Here is a 24,726-nt window from a genome sequence, read left to right as displayed (position 1 = left end):
ATTCTAACGAAAGATAGATAAGTATATTAATCCAGTTATCGCTTGGTAACGGCGAAGGATTCCTTAATCATCCTTTTATTCTTTATTGTCTTTATATTTATCTTACAACCAAAAACCCCCTTTGTTATTTACTTTATCTTGCTATTTCAACTAAAGTATCAATTACACATCTCTCAGTGGAAACGATCTCTTACTACCGCTATATTACCAGTTAATTAGTGGGAAATATCTTTATTAATTTGTTGTGCCTACGACAGCCCATACATGTCCAATTTTTTTGAGTTTTTATTTAATACCTAGAAATGCAAACAATGCAGCAGATGTATTAGCAAAAGAAGATAAATCCTTTAAGAACATCTTAAATTGGAGAACTATTCCTCCATCTTGTATTAACTATGCTATGGAAGTAGATAAATAAAATGTTAGGGATGCTTCTAATAGTCTAACATTCGATGGTTCTACTCTTTCTATCGTAAGGGATACTAACTCCCTAAGTTAGTCTTTTTGAATGCATCCATCTTACAAAAACAAATGGTTTTTGTCAAATACGACGGTTGGAATTGGGATCTTTGTTGCAATCCACGGCTGCCGTTTGCTCTCAAAATCTCTCATATTTGAAAGACAAATCATGGCTGGAAATCAATCCATGTTTTACGCCTGAATCCAACCGCTCAGATTGGTTCCTCCATTATTATTATTATCATCTTCTTTTTTTTTTGTCAAATTCGACGGTTGCAATTGGGATCTTTGTTGCAATCTACGGCTGTCGTTTGCTCTCAAAGTCTCCCAGATTTGAAAGACAAATAGTGGCTGGAAATCAATCCATGTTTTACACCCGAATCCAACCGATCAGATTGGTTCCTCCATTATTATCATCTTCTTCCATTACACTTTATCAAATCGTTCCTCCATTATTGGTTCCTCTCTTCCCCTTACGTTACCATATTATCGCATGATCTTCTCTCCTTCAATCTAATAAGGAAACAAAAAAAACGTTCCTTATACGCATTGAAGTTCCTTATCGGCGACTTTGAAGACCCTGTTAATCAAGTTTCTCATACGTTACAAATATTGCCCTACATAAGCACCAACATGGGTCATCATATTACCATGTTTGAGACGCATTCTCTCGCAATACTGTTAGGTAATTGCCATCTTTTCCTTTAATTTTTTTTCAATTTTAGTTCTGTTTTTTCCCATTTTTTTTCTTAAATTCTTTTCAAGTTTTGTTTGAGTTTTTAAATTGAAGTTTCCAAGTTCATTGCAGGTTTCAACTGTTGTTTTTGGGAAATAGGTGCCATCCATCTTAGGTAATTGTGTTCCTGACTTTGATTTTTGATTGTGTTAGACTTTGAATTTCTATCTTAGGCAATAATTGTATTCCTGATTTTGTTTATGGATTTCTCTTGAGGTGCCATCCATAATAGGTCATTATTCTCTGATTTTTAATCTGAGTCAATTCAAGTTTCATTAACCTATTCTGGTAGAACTCCACTTAAATAATTGAACCAAATTGTGGATGTTATGATTGATTTACAATAAAGTAGTGGAATTTGATTATTTCTCCGACAAAGATAAGTGAAAAAAGTCCCCTGACAGTACAAAGGTACAAACGTGAGTGAAGAAAATACCATGAAGGCCTCTTAAGTTCATAAACCACACTAATAGTAAGTCCCTTTTTGAGTTCGGGTCTTTTTTTTCTTCTGTACATGTTGTGTATATGACTATTTGTTTCCAATTTTGTGCAGTCCATACTCTTTCATTATATTCAAATGGATTCCCAGATTATGAACATCCCTTCCAAACGTCAGGCAAACACCTATAAAACCTTCTTTCATATTGGTGAGACCGAAGAAGGCACAAAATGGATGACTCGCGTTCGAATATCAAGAAACTGGAATGTACTAGATTTCATGGGTACCAACGAGGTCACCAGCCTGGACGTCTTCATGCTTGATGACAACGTAAGCATCTGAATTTGTATCTGAAATATGTTTGTCTTGTAGTCTCATCTCTAATGTCGTATTGAACATATCATATTTTTAGCATATAGATTTCTGTACATTGAATCAAATATATATAAAATCTTTGATGTCTACTAAAAATTAGAAGTTAGATAGGTGTTTTCCCCACATGCAATAACAGTTGGAAATACGTCTATTCTATATTTTGAAATTCCATGTTCAGATTATCGTCATTAACTAGCTGTAGTGAATTATACTTGTTAGAGCACTTCTTGGTCAAACTCGCATGCGTTGCTATCTCAATCATGTTTGTCAATGTTAGTGATAAGTGTAGTTGAGCTCAAGGACTCCATGGCGATTCATCATACAAGACGAAGATCTACTCAAGGAACCGGTGGAACTTCTCGACAAAAAGGTATGTGGAGACTTGAACTTATCTGTCACTCAAAAGTCTATCTATTCTATATCCTACTCTTTGAGACAAAAGTCGTATGCTATATATATAGACTATGTGAAAAAGCGGGGGTCTAACAACACCACCCAATATTTTGCTTAGAAATCTGTATGGACTAACTCCGAAATACTTTGCTAGAGAATCAACTAGACAGTCAGACTAAATCTAGATTAAAGTATCTCAAGGAGTCAATATCTCTCACTTGTTTTGATTTACTCAAGCTAAAACAATAGCGAGTCTTTAATCAAACACAAGGAATAACTTGGACGGTACCAAAGACCAATGTCCAAGGATCAATCAATATCAATCAACAACCAAAGGTTGGATTTCCAATTGATGATCTTTAACACACAACCTGTATTATTTCAATTATATAAAATATAATGCGGAAAAGAAATAACACAGACACCAGAAGTTTTGTTAACGAGGAAACCGCAAATGCAGAAAAAACCCCGGGACCTAGTCCAGATTGAATACACACTGTATTAAGCCGCTACAGACACTAGCCTACTCCAAGCTAACTTCGGACTGGACTATAGTTGATCCCCAATCATTCTCCCACCGATTCAAGGTACAGTTGTACTCATACGCCTCTGATCCCAGCAGGATACTGCGCACTTGATTCCCTTAGCTGATCTCACCCACAACCAAGAGTTGCTGCAGCCCAAAATCACAGACTTGATAATAAACAAATCTGTCTCACACAGAAAAGTCTATCAAAAGGATAAATCTGTCTCCCACAGAAAAACCCTAGGTTTTGTTCCGTCTTAAGATATAAAATCAAGGTGAACAGGAACAAATTGATAATCCGGTCTTATATTCCCGAAGAACAACCTGGATTAATCAATCACCTCTCAACAATCCTTCTTGACCACACAAACGGTTTGTCGAGGAATCACAAACAGTGAGACGAAGATGTTTGTGACTTCTTTATCTTGCCTATCGGAGAACTCTCACGATCTCAATCCAATCAAAGATTGTACTCGTACGATAGAAGATGCAAGATCAGATCACACAACTACGATAAAAGTAGTATCGGTCTGGCTTCACAATCCCAATGAAGTCTTTAAGTCGTTAACCTGGTTTTAGAGAAGAAAACCAAAGGTTAAAGGAGAATCGACTCTAGCGAGCGCACTAGTATCACACAGACGTGTGGGGATTAGTTTTGCCCAATGGTAGATGTCTCATTTATATATCCTTCAAATCAGGGTTTTTCCTTAGTTACAAAGAAATCCATATTCACCGTTAGATCGAAAACTTAGCTTGTCACACACACTTGGGTAGACGTTAACTGGGTTTGTGAAAACCATGCCCAAACGTGTACGTGTATGTTGGTTCAACATAGTAACCCAAAAGGTTAACCATATGAGCATTTCAAATTAACCTAGTTCTTCTTCACCATAAATAGTTCAATTGACTCAAATGAACTAGTTAGAGAGGTGTTCAATTGCTATTAGATCTTATGTAACTACACAAGACACAATTGAAACAGAGATGATTCGATTCGATGAATCGACTCATGAACTTTACATCCACGGTTTCCATAAAGCATTCCTTAGTAATTTAAGTTTCATGTTCAGAGCACATCTTTAGATCATAACCACTTAAGCTCACAAACAAGTTCGCGCACTTAAGACAACCGGCAGATTTTTCCAAACTCAACATAAAATCTCGGCAAGGAGACTTCGCCAGTTCGCAGACTAGGTTCCCGGACTTAACACGCAAACGGTTTTTTGGAAAATCCCAACAGAAATTCTCGGTAAGAGAACTTCCGTCAGTTCGTGGACTGAGTTCGCGGACTGGGTTCGCGGACTTGGCAAAGCCAATTCCTCCGGTTTCTCTCAATCAACAAAGTTCGAAAACTTCAGATTAAGGAATACATGGTTATGTAATATAAACTCTCATTCCAATCATTGAGAAATTCTCAGAGGACGTTATATAGCCGTTATTCACAGACCGTTTCACGTCAGAGCAATTCTCAAAGTAATTGAAACTTTTCATGACTTTCGTCACTAGGTGAAGATAAACTTGATCAAAGCGAAACGCTTTACCAACACACGATTTCGAGAAAAAGATAAATAGTGAATACTCAGCTCGAAATGTCAAATGTGTATGATCCAGTCTATATAGCATACGACTTTTTGTCTCATAAAAAGTAGGAGATAGAATAGATAGACTTTTGAGTGATAGATAAGTTCAAGTCTCCACATACCTTTTTGTTGATGAAGTTCCACGGTTCCTTGTATTGATCTTCGTCGTTGTATGATGAATCGCCATGAAGTCCTTAAGATCAACTACACTTTTCTATCCTAGTCCGAGACTTAGATATGTAGACTAGAAATCAAGACTCATAGTTTTGACCACTAACATTGACAAACATGCTTGATATAGCAACGCATGCGAGGTCGACCGAGCTATGCTCTAACAATCTCCCCCTTTGTCAATTTTAGTGACAAAACTATTAATCTAATTGGAATATATTAACCAATAGAACATGATTAGTATAGACGTTCATATACTTCACGGTAAAACATAACAAAATGGATCAATGAAGATCAATACCGTGGATAACATACAAAGATCTATTCTATTTTCCATCACTATTTGGATAACGACACAATAGACTTTATCCTTGTCAAAAAGATTTCATCCTATTTTCCATCAAATACATGACTGCATAGGCATAACTTTTGTAATTGTCTAAAGTCCATTCGTCCTTTCATCAATACGAATATAAATTTATGAACGACTTTAATTTTGACCCAATATGGGACCTTCAAGTTCACAGACGCAAACAATACATATCCCGTAAAAATATTTCAATACTTCAAAACAGATTAATACTGCAATAATATCATCCTCCAAATATTTTTAGAATTTAAAACAAATAAACCTAAAAAATAACATAAGAAGATGAAAACAAAAATATCTATGTGTAGTCACAATCTTCGCTATTCAAAGCTCTAGTTATTCTTCCAACTAATCCAAAAAGAAGACATACTAGGCAACAATTCCTTTGGGAAATTCTTTATCATTCCCGAACTCCTAGTTATCGACAACCATCGGGACATAAGGTTCACGGAGATAAGTGTCAATACCCACGAACTGTCTTGGCTGAAGAGGTCGAATTAGGGTCCTCTGAATTTCCAAAGATTTAGACACGAAAGTCTTTATTTCATAAATCTCCCTTCTTATTTCCTTTAACTCATCAAGAACATCGGAAAACTTCTGAGAGTTAGAAGGAACAACCCTGGGTTTTCTTGTATTCCTTCTTTTTCTTTTCAGGGACTTAGAAACAGGAGATTTCTCTTTTCCTTGATTGAAGACTTAACAATCATGTTGACATCCTTTCCATCTGACGACATAGTGCTTTGAGAACAGTTATGAACAACTGGATTTGTGTGATGGAATCACTTAACTCAACAAGCAGTCTTATAAAGGATGTCAAAAGGAAAAAAGGAATGTAGGGTTCGAAACCTATTGACAGGTTCGTATACGCCCAACTCTAAAACCCTATAAAGAGTAGAATTGTCGATAATAACCCTTTCTTTTATTTGATAGACAAAAAATAACAAAATTAAGAAAAGAAGGAAAAACTTTTCTGAAGCCTGGATCAACACTCAATCTTGTCTCTTTTCGAACAGGCACATGAGACAAGATTTTCCCAGCAACACAATCAAGTTGTGTTGCGATAAACAACGATTTGTCCATCTTTTTCCTCATGGGAGGAATCCTCTGATCTATGTCTATCAAAATGATTTGACCATATTTTATTTTCAAATGGTCTTATTCTATCCTTGGAAACCAACTTCTTAGACGAAGATAATATCCTACATACCTCGACGGTCTTCTGAGAAAGTTTCAGTTTCCTTGCTAATCGATCTGCTCTTCATTGAAGTTTGCGGGCGTGCCTTATTTGGTGCTTGTATTTGTAACACCTTGATAGTTCGTGTCCCTTCATCGAACAAAACGAGCACGTCAATCTTGGATAGTATTCAGGCATCTGAGATGTGCAAGCATCTAGACATACAGTTGATCCCGAAACATCACTGATAAGGTTTCCAGTTATTGGATTCAGTGAATTTTCCAGCTTGATTAGGCTTCCATCTTCTCCGAACCCATTGAGTTTGATATATTTATTGCTACAAGTATCAAAATCGATGTTTTCACAAACAAGCCCTACACTTGATTTCCTATCTTCATCGGAATCATAGGTTTCAGACATTTCATCAAGTGTTACAGCTAGACCTTTGTTCCCAGTGTATTTTCTACGATTTGGGCATTCGTTAGCAAAATGGCCAAAACCCTTACACTTAAATCACTGAGGCATGTCCTCGTCATCAGCCTCGTCAGCATCCCTGTTTTTAGGAGGTATGTGACCGTGAGGTTTGTCTGATGACTTAGGTTTGTCTCTTGAAAACCGTTTACTTCTCTTCAACAGAAGATCCCTAAACTGTCTTGTGATCAAGGAGACTGATTTGTCAAGATCTTCATCCGAAAAATCATCCTCAGACTGATCATCCTCAGAGACATCAACACTCTTACTTTTGACAAGTAATTTAGTATTCTTCTGTGCTTTAAAGGAAGCATCCTTACCGACTTTAGATGTATGCTCATGGTCAAAGATCTTAAGATTTCCAACCAAGGTGTTTATGGAAAGATTATCGAGGTCATTCCCCTCAACGATGGCATGCTTCTTAGACTCGTATCTAGATGGAAGCGATCTGAGAATTTTCATCACAATGTCCTTTTCAGGAATAGTCTTACCCAATGCAAAAGATGCATTAACAATTTCAGATACTTTGTGATTAAACTCATCAAATGTTTCTTCATCTGCCATACGAAGGTTCTCCCAATCAGAAATAAGGTTTTGAAGCCTAGCATCCTTTTCACTGGAGTTGCCTTCAAATACGGTTTCTAAGATATCCCAAGCATCTTTAGATCTAGTGCAGTTTGTCACATGAGGCTGAAGATTTGGGGTAATGGCATGTATGATAACATTCAAACTGTCGGAATTTTTCTTTGCAGCAGTTATCTCAATAATGGTGTATTCACCAATAGGTTTCGCAGCGTTTACATCACCAACTTCCACAACGGGAGCATCATAGCCATTAACCACTACCCATGATTTAAATTCATGCGATTGAAGAAAAGCTCGCATAGCAATTTTCCACCATAAGTAATTGGAGCCATCGAAGACTGGTGGTACGTTAATAGAGATAGCACCTCTGTCCATAGATTCAGATCGCTACAAACACAGACTTGTTAGGTCTTAAACGTGTTTGCCTGCTCTGATACCAATTGAAAAAGCGGGGGTCTAACAACACCACCCAATATTTCGCTTAGCAATCTGTATGGACTAAATCCGAAATACTTTGCTAGAGAATCAACTAGACAGTCAGACTCAATCTAGATTAAAGTATCTCAAGGAGTCAATATCTCTCACTTGTTTTGATTTACTCAAGCTAAAACAATAGCGAGTCTTTAATCAAACACAAGGAATAACTTGGACGGTACCAAAGACCAATGTCCAAGGATCAATCAATATCAATCAACAACCAAAGGTTGGATTTCCAATTGATGATCTTTAACGCACAACCTGTATTATTTCAATTATATAAAATATAATTCGGAAAAGAAATAACACAGACACCAGAAGTTTTGTTAACGAGGAAACCGCAAATGCAAAAAAAAACCGGGACCTAATCCAGATTGAATACACACTGTATTAAGCCGGTACAGACACTAGCCTACTCCAAGCTAACTTCGGACTGGACTATAGTTGAGCCCCAATCAGTCTCCCACCGATTCAAGGTACAGTTGTACTCCTACGCCTCTGATCCCAGCAGCATACTGCGCACTTGATTCCCTTAGCTAATCTCACCCACAACCAAGAGTTGCTGCAACCCAAAATCGCAGACTTGATAATAAACAAATCTGTCTCACACAGAAAAGTCTATCAAAAGGATAAATCTGTATCCCACAGAAAAACCCTAGGTTTCGTTCCGTCTTAAGATATAAAATCAAGGTGAACATGAACCAATTGATAATCCGGTCTTATATTCCCGAAGAACATCCTAGATTAATCAATCACCTCTCAACAATCCTTCTTGACTACACAAGCGGTTTGTTGAGGAATCACAAACATTGAGACGAAGATGTTTGTGACTTCTTTATCTTTCCTATCGGAGAACTCTCACGATCTCAAGCCAGTCAAAGATTGTACTCGTACGATAGAAGATGCAAGATCAGATCACACAACTACGATAAAAGTAGTATCGGTCTGGCTTCACAATCCCAATAAAGTCTTTAAGTCGTTAACCTGGTTTTAGAGAATAAAACCAAAGTTTAAAGGAAAATCGACTCTAGCGAGCGCACTAGTATCACACAGACGTGTGGGGATTAGTTTTGCCCAATGGTAGATGTCTCCTTTATATAGCCTTCAAATCAGGGTTTTGCCTTAGTTACAAAGAAATCCATATTCACCGTTAGATCGAAAACTTAGCTTGTCGCACACACTTGGGTAGACATTTACTGGGTTTGTGAAAACCATGCCCAAACGTGTACGTGTATGTTGGTTCAACATAGTAACCCAAAAGGTTAACCATATGAGCATTTCATATTAACCTAGTTCTTCTTCACCATAACTAGTTCAATTGACTTAAATGAACTAGTTAGAGAGTTGTTCAATTGCTATGAGATCTTATCTAACTACACAAGACACAATTGAAACAGAGATGATTCGATTCGATGAATCGGCTCATGAACTTTATAGCCACGGTTTGCATAAAGCATTCCTTAGTAATTTAAGTTTCATGTTCAGAGCACATCTTTAGATCATAACCACTTAGGCTCACAAACAAGTTCGCGGACTTAAGACAACCGGCAGAGTTTTCCAAACTCAGTAGAAAATCTTGGCAAGGAGACTCCGCCAGTTCACGGGCTAGGTTCGCGGACTGAGTTCACGGACTAAACATGCAAACGAGATTTTGGAAAATCCCAGCAGAAATTCTCGGTAAAAAAACTTCCGTCAGTTCGCGGACTTGGCAAAACCAATTCCTCCGGTTTCTCTCAATCAACAAAGTTCTAAAACTTCGGATTAAGGAATACATGGTTATGTAATATAAACTCTCATTCCAATCATTGAGACATTCTCAGAGGACATTATATAGCCGTTATTTACAGACCGTTTCACGTCAGAGCAATTCTCAAAGTAATTGAAACTTTTCATGACTTTCGTTACTAGGTGAAGATAAACTTGATCAAAGCGAAACGCTTTACCAACACACGATTTCGAGAAAAAGATAAGCAGTGAATACTCAGCTCGAAATGTCAAATGTGTATGATCCAGTCTATATAGAATACGACTTTTTGTCTCATAAGAAGTAGGGGATAGAATAGATAGACTTTTGAGTGATAGATAAGTTCAAGTCTCCACATACCTTTTTGTTGATGAAGTTCCACGGTTCCTTGTAAAGATCTTCGTCGTTGTATGATGAATCGCCATGAAGTCCTTGAGCTCAACTACACTTTTCTATCCTAGTCCGAGACTTAGCTATGTAGACTAGAAATCAAGACTCATAGTTTTGATCACTATCATCGACAAACATGCTTGATATAGAAACGCATGCGAGGTCGATCGAGCTATGCTCTAACAATATGATTATACATATTTGGTATTTCGAGTGGAGTGTACCTCGCCTATCTATATATCGAAATATGTGTTGGTAAGGTTTTCGCTTCGACCAAGTTTATCTTTACCTAATGACGAAAGTAATGATATGTTTCAATCATTTTGAAAATTGCTTTGACGAGAAATGGTGTAACAAATGTATAACGTCCTCTAAGAATGTTTCAATGATTGGAATGAGATTTTAGATTACATAACTAATGGATTCCTTGAACCGAAGTTTTCGAACTTTGTTGATCAAGAGAACCGGAAGGATGGCAAGTGCCAAGTCTGCAAACTGCCGAAGTTCTCAAACCCGAGATTTTCTGCTGGAGTTGACAAACTACTTGGACGAACCCAGTCCGCGAACCGGCGAAGTTCTCATCCCGAGAATTTCTGCTGGAGTTTGTAAACTCTATCCGGTGTCTTAAATCCGCGAACCTAGTCTGCGAACTTGAGAAGGTTATATATCTAATGATGATTTCTGAACTTAATCTTAAAAGACTAAGGAATGCATTTGCAAACCGTGGCTATTAAAGTTCATGAACCGGTTCGAGTGAATTAAATCATCTTTGCTTCAATTGTGTCTTGTGTAGTTACATAAGATTTCCTTGCAATTGAACAACTCTCTAGCTAGTTTTCCTGCTAGAGTCGGTTCTCCTTTAACCTTTGGTTTTCTTCTTCTAAAACCAGGTTAACGACTTAAAGACTTCATTGGGATTGTGAAGACAGACCGATACTACTTTTATCGTAGTTGTGTGATCTGATCTTGCATCTTCTATCGTAACAGTACAATCATATTGATTGGCTTGAGATTGTTTGATTTCTCCGATAGGCAAGATATAAAAAGTAATCACAAACATCTTCGTCTCATTGTTTGTGATTTCGCAACATCTTGTTTCTCTACCATACGATTAAGATTGTTGTGAGGTGATTGATTAATCTAGGTTGTTCTTCGGGAATATAAGACCGGATTAACAATTGGTTCCTGTTCGCCTTGATTATTATCAAAAGACGGAACAAAAACTTTAGGGTTTTTCTGTGGGAGACAGACTGATCCTTTGATAGACTTGTCTGTGTGAGACAGATTTGTTCATTGTTAAAGCCTGCGATTTTGAGTCGTAGCAACTCTTAGTTGTGGGTGAGATCAGCTAAGGGAATCAAGTGCGCAGTATCCTGCTGGGATCATAGGCGTAGGAGTACAACTGTACCTTGGATCAGTGGGAGACTGATTGGGGTTCAACTATAGTCCAGTCCGAAGTTAGCTTGGAGTAGGCTAGTGTCTGTAGCGGCTTAATACAGTGTGTATTCAATCTGCACTAGGTCCCGGGGTTTTTCTGCATCTGCGGTTTCCTCGTTAACAAAAATTTTGGTGTCTGTGTTATTTCAGTTTCCGCATTATATTGTTTATATTTATAATTGAAATAATACAGGATGTGCGTTTAGATCATAAATTAGATTAATCCAATCTTTGGTTGTTGATTATCATTGGTTGATCCTTGGACATTGGTCTTTGGTACCGTCCAAGTTATTCCTTGTGTTTGATTAGAACTCGCTGATTTCTATTAGCTTGAGTAAATCAAAACAAGAGATAAATATTAACTCCTTGAGATACTTTTACCTATTGAGTCTGACTGTCTAGTTGATTCTCTAGAAAGTGTTTCAGAGTTAGTACATACATATTGCTAAGCGAAATATTGGGTGGTGTTGTTAGACCCCCGCCTTTTCAATTAGTATCAGAGCAGGCAAACACGTTCAAGACCTTACAAGTCTGTGTTTGTAGCGATCTGACTCTATTGACAATAGTGCTATCTCAATAAATGCACCACCAGATCCAGGGATTTCAAAATTCTATTCCATGACTGATTTAATAAAATTTGTAGAAGAAATTCTATTTAAACCTCCACCAGGTTTAAAATCCCTTGAAGTATTTTCAGGGCTTGAAAAGAAGCCTGAGAGCTTATCTCTTGACAGGCTAAATCAAGTTATGATGAATAATATTCATGTTGAGGTTGATACTTATTTACTAATCAATGAGAGCAATGCTCCTCCTATGCGTAATCCAATTAGTTGTGATAAACTAAACGAATTACAAGAGGAGTTTAAATCTCAGTTATCTGAGTGTATCACCTCAAAGCATGAATTGATTCGTTGCTCAATTCCTGATACTTCCTATCAAGATAGTAGTATTGTCTTTTTTTATGAAGAATCTAGGACGTCTCTTTTTATCAAAAGAGTTTCCCTTCGCAGTACTAAAAACTATCTGCAGAAACTGTTTTTTATAAGTTGGAAAACAAGAAATCAGAAACACAATTTTTTTTGGTTCTCTTGAAGTTCTTTGATAGACTTATAAAAACAGTTCCTTGGGTGTTTCTCAACACTAAAAGATTTAAGAGTTTTTGGAAAGAAACGCTTTCTTGGTGCCATGGTGAGCAAGATATTTTTCACCTCTACAAAACTTGTTTGTGTTGAAAGTGCATCCTCACCAAGAAAAACCCTGCTATGTATACGGTGAGGGAAGCACAACAACTGGGGCGCGCAGATTATATTCGGTAAGGCTGTAGAATTCAATTGGACTTTTCTAAAAAGGTATGTCTATAAACTTGAGAAAGTTTTATGTTATTACTTGTTTGAGTACTTATAATGATCCGTGTACCTTGCTTATCGTTCATTTCTACCTAACTTGATCTGTGTTTAAGGTTCTTAAATGTTTAGGTTTGAAAACATTAGTTCGGGATGTTTGAAATTCATGGTACACATACCAAGTATGCATAACATCATTTAAAACCAAAATCCAGGGGTTTAAGTTCGCAAACCCCGTCTGCATACTGCTCCAGGATACGAAAATTCATTTGCAAAACCGTATGCATACTTGACGTCGATATTCGGTAAAATTGTTTTGGCCATAACTTCTTCGTCCGAACTCAGATTGACCTCATTCCTTTTTCAATATCTTTCTCTTTGAATTCTCTTCAAAATGGAGATGAGAAAACTTGAATTTGGATGAGTTAAGATTGGTATTTGTCCTGTCTCTTGTTTTTGAGTATTTTGCTCCGTTTCGTTGCACTTGTTCCACTTCTCTTGAATTTGGGAACTTGGATTCTTGGAGTACTACTCTTCTAAGATAATTTGTAGCTTTTACAAGAATGTTGTTGGTGAATCACAAAGAAGGAAGTTCAAGAATGGAAAGTAGTACGCAGTGCTATGGAATTCTTGAATGTTCACAATCATCCTTTGTGAACTATGGTGCATAGTCGTTATTGACTTTGTATGTTCTTCTTTGTTAATAAAATCTTTTTATACGCCTTTGGTATCTATTATTGGTGTAAATCCATGCGAAAAATATTGATTCTACCCTATAAGGACAAATCATCTTGTATGTGCATTACGAGTTTGTCTTATTGCCTAGGAAACTTCTTATGAGAATTTACTCTTATTTTTGAGAAGGATTACTAGATTTTGGAATAGCCATTATTGTGACTACACATTGCTATGTCCAACGGTTTCATCTTCATGTGTTTAGATTTATTGGTTTAAATTCTAAACTTGTTTGGAAGATGATTTTTGCAGTATTTAATCTTTATGATTTGTTATATTGCAACTTGTTATGGGATATTGGTGTTTACGTCCGTCAACTATGTTTGTCCCATGCCTTGTCAAAAGTAAAGTCGTTTGTGATCCATATTCATGTATTGGTTAAAGAATGAATGGACTTTTGACAATTACAAAAGTTAAGCCTATATTGTCAATCTTTGATGAAAGATAGGTTAAAATCTTTTGTGTTCAAGGATTATGTCTATTAAATGTTGTTATGCATATAATGATTGAAGATAGAATGAATCCTTGTGTATTCCACAGTATTGATCTTCACCAATCCATATTTTATGTAATACTGTGAGGCTCCGTAACGTGTCTTATGTTGATCACGATACAACCAAGTTGATTATTTTTGATTAGCTTTGTTGGTTGTTCCGCAAGGTACTCTATGTTGAGCATTTAGAACTAAATTAATCATCTTGTTTGGTTATTTAGTTATTACTCCATAAGATTCTCTTGTGTTGAGTATATGAACGATTAAGCCAATCACTCTTTTGTATGGTTAACTTAGTCGTTGCTCCGTAAGTTTAGTTATGTTGAGCACAATCAATCAAATTGATCACTTTTTGCGTTTAATTTGATTATGTATTCCGATTAAATTAATCATGGGTTTACTTGTGATTAATTTGATTGAGTTTTGGATATAAAAATCATTCTCATGGTTTTGGTGTCCAATAAAAATCCTTCTTTTCTCTTGAAATTAAGGTCGCTCGTTGTTCTTCTTTCGGGAATGACATCAAATGGGGGAGAATTCTTTTGAACTCGTGCTTAATGGTCATATCTCGAGGGGTGTGCGGTTGTGGAATTTTAGAGGGGTTATCTTGTATCTTTAAACTCCTTGATGAATGCTGTTAGCTTCGGTTATATGATTGCATCTAAACAAGATGATGTGTGTTTCTCTCTCTCAGTCATGAAATGTCTCTTACGGAAATTTGATTATGATCCCGTTCTTGTACCTTTGCCAATTTTATTGACAAAAAGGGGGAGACTTAATATGTAGTTCACACTACAAATACATATGGTTTTCAGATCATTGTGTAAGGGGGAGTGGTTTCCATGTGAGATAGAGTACTGACTAAGGGGGGGTGATACATATCACCATAGTATTATTGTTGAAGTTGTGATACAATTGGACTTTGACACTGTGTAGTAATACTATGACACTGTATAACAATGATCGAGACCGATGCTTTCTCATTGTTATAGCTACGGATCTTCAGCGACGATGGTGCTAAACTTACAACCTTTTGGATCATTGGAGTACTTGGAAGTGACGAAGATTTCGAGGAATGTTGAAGATTAGGCATGTGGGATAGGAGCTACTAAAGTTTCATTATCTTTTTGTATTCCATATGTATTGATAGTTTTGTCACTAAATTGACAAAGGGGGAGATTGTTAGAGCACTGCTCGGTCAAACTCGCATGCTTTGCTATCTCAAGCATGTTTGTCAATGTTAGTGATCAAAACTATAAGTCTTGATTTCTAGTCTTCTATAGCTAAGTCTCGGACTAGGATAGTAAGTGTAGTTGAGCTCAAGGACTCCATAGCGATGCATCATACAAGACGAAGATCTACTCAAGGAACCGGTGGAACTTCTCGACAAAAAGGTATGTGGAGACTTGAACTTATCTGTCACTCAAAAGTCTATCTATTCTATCTCCTACTCTTTGAGACAAAAGTCGTATGCTATATATATAGACTATGATTATACACATTTGGTATTTCGAGCGGAGTATACCTCGCCTATCTATATCTCGAAATATGTGTTGGTAAGCTTTTCGCTTCGACCAAGTTTATCTTTACCTAGTGACGAAAGCCATGATATGTTTCAATCACTTTGAAAATTGCTTTGACGAGAAATGGTGTAGCAACTATATAACGTCCTCTAAGAATGTTTAAATGATTGGAATGAGAGTTTAGATTACATAACCAATGGATTCCTTGAACCGAAGTTTTCGAACTTTGTTGATCAAGAGAACCGGAAGGATGGAAAGTGCCAAGTCCGCGAACTGCCGAAGTTCTCAAACCCGAGAATTTCTGCTGGAGTTGACAAACTACTTACGTGAGCTAAGTCCGCGAATCCATTCCGCGAACCGGCGAAGTTCTCATCTTGAGAATTTCTGCTGGAGTTTGTAAACTCTATTCGGTGTCTTAAGTCCGCGAACCTAGTCTGCGAACTTGAGAAGGTTATATATCTAAAGATGATTTATGAAATTGATCTTAAAATACTAAGGAATGCATTTGCAAACCGTGGCTATTAAAGTTCATGAACTGGTTTGAGTGAATTAAAATCATCTTTGCTTCAATTGTGTCTTGTGTAGTTACATAAGATTTCCTTGCAATTGAATAACTCTCTAACTAGTTCACTTGAGTCATTTGAACTAGTTATGGTGAAGAAGAACATGGTTGGTATGAAATGCTCATATGGTTAACCTTTCGGTTAAACTATTGTTGAACCAACAATGCACACGTTTGGGTACGGTTAACAAACCTAGAAGCGTGCAGTTCATTTGTGTATAACAAGCTAAGTTTTCGATCTAACGGTTGAGAAATATTAGCTTGAATCTAAATCAGGTTTTCATCTAACGGTGAATATTGATTGATTTGTTACCAAGGAAAAACCCTGATTTGAAAGACTATATAAGGGGACATCTAACAACTCTGCAAAACTAATCCCCACACCTTACGTGTGATACTAGTTATCCTGCTAGAGTCGGTTCTCCTTTAACCTTTGGTTTTCTTCTTCTAAAACTAGGTTAACGACTTAAAGACTTCATTGGAATTGTGAATCCTGACCGATACTACTTTTATCGTAGTTGTGTGATCTGAGCTTGCATCTTCTATCGTAACAGTACAATCATATTGATTGGCTTGAGATTGTTTGATTTCTCCGATAGGCAAGATATAAAAAGTAATCACAAACATCTTCGTCTCATTGTTTGTGATTCCGCAACTTTTTGTTTCGCTACCATAAAATTAAGATTGTTGTGAGGTGATTGATTAATCTAGGTTTTTATTCAGGAATATAAGACCGGATTATCAATTGGTTCTTGTTCGCCTTGATTATTATCAAAAGACGGAACAAAAACTTTAGGGTTTTTCTGTGGGAGACAGATTGATCCTTTGATAGACTAGTCTGTGTGAGACAGATTTTTTTATTGTTAAAGCCTGCGATTTTGGGTCGTAACAACTCTTAGTTGTGGGTGAGATCAGCTAAGGGAATCAAGTGCGCAATATTGTTACTGGGATCAGAGGCGTAGGAGTACAATTGTACCTTGGATCAGTGGGAGACTGATTGGGGTTCAACTATAGTCCAGTCCGAAGTTAGATTGGAGTAGGCTAGTGTCTGTAGCGGCTTAATACAGTGTGTATTCAATCTGGACTAGGTCCCAGGGTTTTTCTGGATCTGCGGTTTCCTCGTTAACAAAATTTCCGGTGTCTGTGTTATTTCAGTTTCCACATTATATTGTTTATATTTATAATTGAAATAATACAGGTTGTGTGTTTAGATCATTAATTATATTAATCCAACCTTTGGTTGTTGATTATCATTGATTGATCCTTGGACATTGGTCTTTGGTACCGTCCAAGTTATTCCTTGTGTTTGATTTGGACTCACTGATTTCTATTAGCTTGAGTAAATCAAAACAAGAGAGAGATATTAACTCCTTGAGATACTTTTACCTAGATTGAGTCTGACTGTCTAGTTGATTCTTTGTAAAGTGTTTTGGAGTTAGTCCATACAGATTGCTAAGCGAAATATTGGGTGGTGTTGTTAGACCCCCGCTTTTTCAATACTTATGTTTGATTTTAGGGTAACAACCATATGTTTATTACAATCTGGCATATGACTTCATCAAATAACGTTTGTGGCTGAATCAGGGGGATGAACTGCATGGCGTTGTACCAAAGAAGCTCATTTGGAAATTTGATCCATTGCTAGGCGTTGGTGGAATATATTCCCTGAACAAGTTCCATTCTTTGTGATAAAAATATATTTCGGCCAGATCACAATGAACACCGCATTTTTTTCAACTGGGATACCGAGGAGAAATATCTATGCGGCACTTCGGTCGAAATCCCTCATCACAAGTTCACCTTTTCCAAATATGAAGATCTGGAATGGCGTTTGACGAATACCTACTTTACTGGTAATCTTTACTGTGTGGCCAGTCAATTATTGATTAGTGTCTTGCATAAAATATACCCACTTTTTTATGTTATCTATTACCCCCTACAGATGTCATGGGTGTGCAATCTGACAAATTTGCAAGAAAAGAAGAGAGCCAATGGTCAGCCTTGCATGATGCGCGACTTCACGCTCCAAGACCTTAGGTATTTGTAACTCTCATGCTTTGCATTTTTCAAGCTATAAAAGTAACTGCTTACCTGTACAGAGCCAATATAAGCTAAGTAACTATATGTGATCTAGGGTGGAGCTACTTCTGTCATAGTCGTTTTTACAAACCAACTAATTAGAACACTATATGTATCAGCTTAGGGTTGATGAGTAAAAAGGGTAGTTTGAGACAGGTAATTTATCCAGGTCATTTTTTGTTTGGACCTAATTTGTGACGCCTCCATTACTTAGATTTATTCAGCTCTGGGTGTGTTACCAGTACATGCAGGCCAATCTTGGTTGCATATCATGAATGCAGGACCATCACATCGTATTCCTTATTCCTTAAAGTTTCAGAAAATGGGAATGGTTATACACAACACAGTGACCATTTTTAAGCACCATGTTGATTACCTTGTTATATTTACTTGTTCAATTTATTTATCTATAATAAAGAGTGTTTGATTTTATTGATTTTGTGTAATACAGTTGGGGTTCTGGATTTTAGTCAGCAGCATCTATTCCTTCATGGGGTACGTTATACTATGTGACTTTGCAAACCAACTCTATCAGTCTACTGTCTTGGAGGTGAGACACTCTAATCCGTGACTTTTCAAGTGTATCTCTAATTTTTTCTCAAATATGATAAAATTTGATGTACTAGTTTTAATTGATAATTTTGCAGATTGCTTTATATGTACTCATTCCCGTCACGTTCTCACTATACTATCGGGTAAACCACGAGTCAACGTTTCGATCTCTTAAAGAGACATTGCATGCTATATTGTGTGCGTTGTTTGCTCGAGGGGTAAGTTCTGTTCACTATATCAATAATCTAAACAATGAGAGCTATTACTTTTATATTCCATTTTTAATCTATAGTTTTTTTTCGTGATATAGGAGCCGTCGTTTGGTGAAGTATTTTTGGCTGATATTATTACTTCGATGGCCAAGGTATGCAATATATTCGATTCTAGTTTCAGAATACATTTTACTAAGTTTGTTGTAGCTGAAATTATAAAAATGCGCAAGTAGCTTAGATGTAAGAGATTGCACACTTTTGTACCAGTAATTAACAAGTAATTGATAAAGTGAAAACGAGTCATACTTGAATGTGGAGACAGGTCCCAGTTCTATCTAAAACTGTACAGTAAAAACCTACTGAAGGCTTCTGTGCTTTGCTTTTGGTGACAATTGTACGATTACCATGAATAAATTGGGAGGGGAATGAACAGACATAGATCTAGCTATCCTAGAATAGTGATACAGGAACTATGACCAAAGAATATATAGAGCATCGTGGTGTATGGTGAGTGAAACCACGGTATTGCAAGACATCTAGTTACGTTATATGCTTTAGGTCGTACTTGAACACATGGTATTCTGAAATTAGCTCAAGCTGACGCATAACACTCTAATGGAACACTTTGGATCCACAAAGAATGGACACTCATGCAAGAGAATTCTCAGGGATAGCATAATAGTTAACTCATGATAGGCCAATTTGCAAGTTTCGACTCTATTATGTTTTATGAATGTTAATATCACAGTGGATAAATCCCAGGGAAAATAGAAATACAATAAAAAGATTCACTTGTAGAATGCTGGGAAACAAGAGGATGAAACTTATGCAAGAGAATCTTCTTGTTTCTGCTGGGCCAGTAGATGTGCGCTGTACCTTTGGATCTCTGCTTCTTTTTCCAATCTTTCTTGCTTTTTGTCTTGATGAAGAGCGATCAAGACATGAACTTTAAATTATCCATAGATTGCCAGAATACAAAAGGTCCAAGTGTCATAGTGAAGAATGTTGCTACCTTCATCATTTTTACTTCTTTTTCTTCTTTCTTCCCCAAATTGAGAATCAGAGATTCTATGTATTCTCAAAAAGAATGGACATGGAACTCAATAACAAATGTTAACTAGTAGATTTCAGTGCGAAGACATTACTATTAACCAAGTGTGATGATTTGTTAACTGCATTTATGTGCAGGTGTTCTCAGATTCGATCTCGGCTATGTTTCTCTTGGTCAGTTTTGATTTTGTTCCGATACCAGATCTAGGAAATACTGATTCAACAGTGAAGGAGTATTATTTAACTTGTAATATTGTTTGCAGATTCACCTTCTTGGAGTACCCCAAGTGGATGCAATTTTTGGGCCCAAGTCATTTGCAGCACTTGTTTTCACATGTTTACCATTTCTGCTTCGCTTATTTCAGAGCCTGAGATTGGGTTTGAGTGGAAAAACCATTCAATATTGGAACAGTCAGTACATACTTTATTCTTATTACTTAACTTCTCGTTTTACTGTTTTCAGCATTAAAATACTTCAATGTTACTTAACACCTCTTTGTATTTTCAGCATTAAAGCACTTGATAACAATGTCGGTTACAGTGCTTTCATCGTTCAAGTTTCTTCTCGACGATGAAAACACTTGGATAGCAAAACTCTTTTATCCTTGGATTATATTGGTCAGCTTGAATACAATCTCCTGCTTTGTATGGGATGTGAAAGTGGACTGGACATTGACATTGACGAGGTATGTATAGTGTACTTCAGTTGAGTTCAGCTCAGCTTTATAATAAACTGCCTTCCCTCCTTGTACTTATTCTAACTACATTTTCAGACGGATTCCAGACAGACCGGTTCCGCGGTCTAGAATTTTCACTGAAGAACAACGATGGGTCAGAATCCGAAATTACACATAGTTGACTTGAATAAACCGAAAAATAATTCATTTTAGCTTTAATTCATTTAACTTTACAATTGAAATACTGTAGGCATGGTATGTAATAGTAGTTGCCGACTTCTTCATGCGTGGAAGTTGGACGCTGAGATTGTCAACAATTTTATTCACCAATACCTGGATTGCCCTTCTCATGTCTACAATTGAAATAGTCCGGAGGTCATTTTGGATGATGGTGAGGATAGAAGCTCAACTTGAGGACATGCGGCTTGCTGCACAAAGTGGAGACGGAGCTGGTAATGGACCTCATGTTGGATTGCCTCTTGGACCTTGAAGTAACACTTATCCAGGTAATATAAACTACTTCCTTTGCGTCACAGGAACTTTACCCATAAAAGTAGATGGTTAAAAATTGCCCAAGTTATGTACATGTAAGTACTAATTTTAGACTAAGCAACAACAGTTAGAATTTAGCCACTTAATCATCATGCCTTAGACTAAAATGATAGTACACACAGCCTATAGTAAAAGAGTTTTTATCTATAGTATTAACATATTATACAACTTTAGTCTCGATATCCGTAGAATTCTGTGGGGATAGTATTGACACAGAATTAACATACTATATAACTCAGATAATCGTCATAACATATAGCATAATCAGTTAAAATCTTTATCGATTCAGAAGAAGGAAAAAAATAAAATAATCTAATTTCACTTGAGGTTTTTGATATTTTCATTCAAATCATTAGTAGATTTTGCATTATATGTTTATGCTTTCCATCTTAGCTCAGCTCTTTTTTTTTATTTAGATTTAAACCGTTAGTAGGTATTCCACGATGTGTATTCTACTATTCTTTTGATAATAAAAGAACAAATTATTAATAAGCTAATCCTACTTTGAAAGAACAATCAAATTAGATACCTGAACTAGAAACGCTATCAACCGGAATAAAAGTCACGCGTTGGACAAAGCAAGATACCAACAACTCTTTCCCTCAGTACCAATTTAAGCAGTATACATCATCTATGTTGAGCATAAATATCTATACAAAACAATCAACTTGGTAACTTATAGCCTCTACAAGGACCCAAGTTTTCAGAAGTTTATCCCTAATGTTCTTGTTTTATTTCAGGGATTACCTCAAGAAGGCTATGTACATGACCTGACAAGAGCTTCAAATTTGAAGGAGTTCATCATATCTCACATTTTGTTATCCTCGTCTCCTCTGGGATTAAACATAAAAGAGTAAGAATTTGTTTCTATTAGCCAAACATTTGCATAGCTAGAAACTTCTTGGAATCCAAAAACACAAATGTAGAAGGATAGTTCTCAAAAAATATATTTGTAGAAATATTCCATGAAAAACATGTTCATTTCAGAAAAAGTCAATATGTTCTTAACAAAATGAGCTATGGTAGTATATCTTTTAATCTACCCAACCCAAGCCTTTAATTTCCCTGCAATGCATGTTGGTACATAAGCATCCAATTTGAGAAGTACAAGAAAACTTCCATGAGGTTTGACAAGATTTGCATAAGCGAAACACCAAATTCTTTTTTTTTCCCCATAAATGAAACTATTTCTATAACTATCTATCTCCTAACGATGGAAACCAATTGACCAAGATGATGTTATAAATCCCTAGATTATGAAATAATCATCAGATGGCAGAGTGCGGCTAGATGATTTAGTTCATTATACTACAGAAATCTCCTAAATTATTGACTTATTGGATCAAATAAATAAAAATCTGTTCAATTGGATCTAGTCAGGGATCTGTAAGATCTGATGTTGAGCCAAAAATCATAGTCTATAAAAAGAGCAGCTACAGAGAACATTCATAGTTTTAAGGACACCTTTAACCATAATTGTACTCTAGTTGTGCACTATATATACATTATATTTTTTTAAGCCACAAGCTGTGCCAATACTTACAACGCTTAATTTTGATCTTCATGAATTTGATATATGAAGAAGAACGATCTGCAGGCTGCTTACTTTGAATTTCATGTATGTAGTTATTTTCAATCCAACAAATGGATTTTCCACTTACATATTCTTCAATTGATTCTTGCAGAATTACAAAGGGAATTGATGCAGCTATGAGTAATTAAGGAAAGACAGAACTGGGTTCACCAGAAGACAGGAGAGATTATCCTATTTAGGGGTTCTGTGGTGCAAATACCAAAATACCCCTGCGCACGTATCGTATCTGAAAAAGAAAGGGGAGTACTAGGATCCAATCAGGTAAGTATATAAGTATGATAGTTGAAGGAAAGTAACAGAACCAGAGGGATCAGTAAGTACGATGTTAAGAATCCCATCCTTTTAATAATTACTTGCCAGTAAAAATGGTTCGTGCAACAGCACATGGAAGGCTCTTTTTTTCATTGGTGGTCCAAACACATAGTCCAACTAGTGGTCCAACAATTTAAAGGCTAAATTTTTCTAATCTCAATAGCAAGACCCTTTGAAATAACGGTGTGTAGGTACCGCCTTACCGGTTAGGAGTCTTTTGGAAGGATATTCCTAAAATAATAATTCCACCAAAAAATTAGGATTCCAGTTTCAGTTTTCAACTATGATTCGGATATATGCAATATAAATACTCCTTTTTCTCATAAATCAAGAAACTCATGTAGTTTTTGCTTTGCAGAATTTAACTAGGTAATCAGCGAGGAGGAATTGAGATGGATATAGCATTAGGGAGAAAACAAGTAGAAGAAGACAACGTGAAAGGTGAGGTGAGAATCGACATTAAAGTTGAAGGAGGTAAACTAGAGAAAGGAGATCAGGTATTGAATACAGAAAACATACACAAAAGTAAGTTTAAGCAACTCAATAACACAAGATTTCGTCGATCATTACAATAACAATTGTCTCCAAAATAAAGACTACATTGATGATTACAATTCCTATCGTCGCCAAAAGGATCAGGAAACCCAAGCAGCAGAAAAGAAATCACGGCGTGAAGGCCAAGCAATCGTAATGAAGAATAGAAATTAGGTTTTGTTTCTGTTTTTAAATTTTAATTTTAATTGAAGGGTAGTTTGGAATCAAAAGTACCCCATAACCAGATTTTTGGTCACTAAATATCCAAGTGAAGCCCTTTTATTGGATGGTGACGTCCCAATAATAACCTTTTAAATTTAGTCAAACTCCCTAATCTAGTAATGCGTTTTGATTACCAAGTTTTATGTTATGTTGTCAATATCCAAAATATTTGGGTGGAGGTTGCATTTATTCAAATAGGGGGTTTGGGGTTGTATTTAGTCACTACCTCTCAAAAATAAGCCCTTTTAGGAAATAGCGTCTTCTAAAGACAATCCCAGGACTAAGAAAATATATGAAGAGAGATATAGGCATTAGTTACTTTCTTACCGGTTTAGGAGTGGTTTGGAAGGGTATTCCAAAAATAATAATTCCATCGTAAACAGGATTATACATCTTGTTTGTTTGCAGCTGACTCGGCGTCTGGATCTGAGTCAACCTCTGACTCGGGCCGAGTCAGCAGTCAGACCGTTTGTTTTGCATTTTGAGTCAGATCTGACTCGACCTATGACTCAGACATAACCCCTGATTCAGACCCATTTGAGTCAGGTAAAAAAATACCCCTGACTCACGGGACCAAACCACTGACTCACATTTTTTTGAGTGAGATGAGTCAGATCTGACTCAAAACAAACATATCGAGTCAGATCCATATGAGTCAGGTGATTTCACTCAGATCCAGACGACTCAGATGAGTCAGGAGTAAACAAACATAGTGTAATTCAAGGTCTGAATCAGGAAAGCTTGTATATGCATAAATAGGGTGCTAACCTCTCGTGAATAGTTAAACTATCCTCCTACTTCTTATTCTTTTTCAGCTCAACTTGTAAAAACATCCAGGTAGTTTTTGGTTTGCAGAGCACAAGGTAATCAGAAGGGAAATAAATAAGATCGAGAGAGAATGGACATAATATCAGGGAAAAAACGAGTAGATGAAGACAACGTGAAAGATGAAGTGAGAA

The 24,726-nt window shown here is 36.5% G+C and overlaps 1 long non-coding RNA gene and 1 pseudogene across 1 annotated transcript; both read right to left on the bottom strand.

Moving 5' to 3' along the window:
- Positions 1-19,650: 19,650 nt before the first annotated feature.
- LOC113330321 lies at positions 19,651-19,847 on the bottom strand (annotated as a pseudogene).
- A 796-nt stretch (positions 19,848-20,643) lies between these two features.
- On the bottom strand, positions 20,644-22,847 carry LOC113290451. Its single transcript, XR_003331592.1, has 3 exons — positions 22,649-22,847; positions 21,853-21,938; positions 20,644-21,092 (listed from the first exon to the last, which is right to left on the bottom strand). It is a non-coding gene; the product is annotated as an uncharacterized LOC113290451 (long non-coding RNA).
- Between the last annotated feature and the right edge of the window lie 1,879 nt (positions 22,848-24,726).

The sequence above is a fragment of the Papaver somniferum genome, chromosome 1, assembly GCF_003573695.1.
Source record: "Papaver somniferum cultivar HN1 chromosome 1, ASM357369v1, whole genome shotgun sequence".
In the NCBI taxonomy this organism is placed as follows: domain Eukaryota; kingdom Viridiplantae; phylum Streptophyta; class Magnoliopsida; order Ranunculales; family Papaveraceae; genus Papaver; species Papaver somniferum.
Note: the sequence above shows the minus strand (reverse complement) of the source record. Positions and strands in the feature narration are given on the sequence as shown.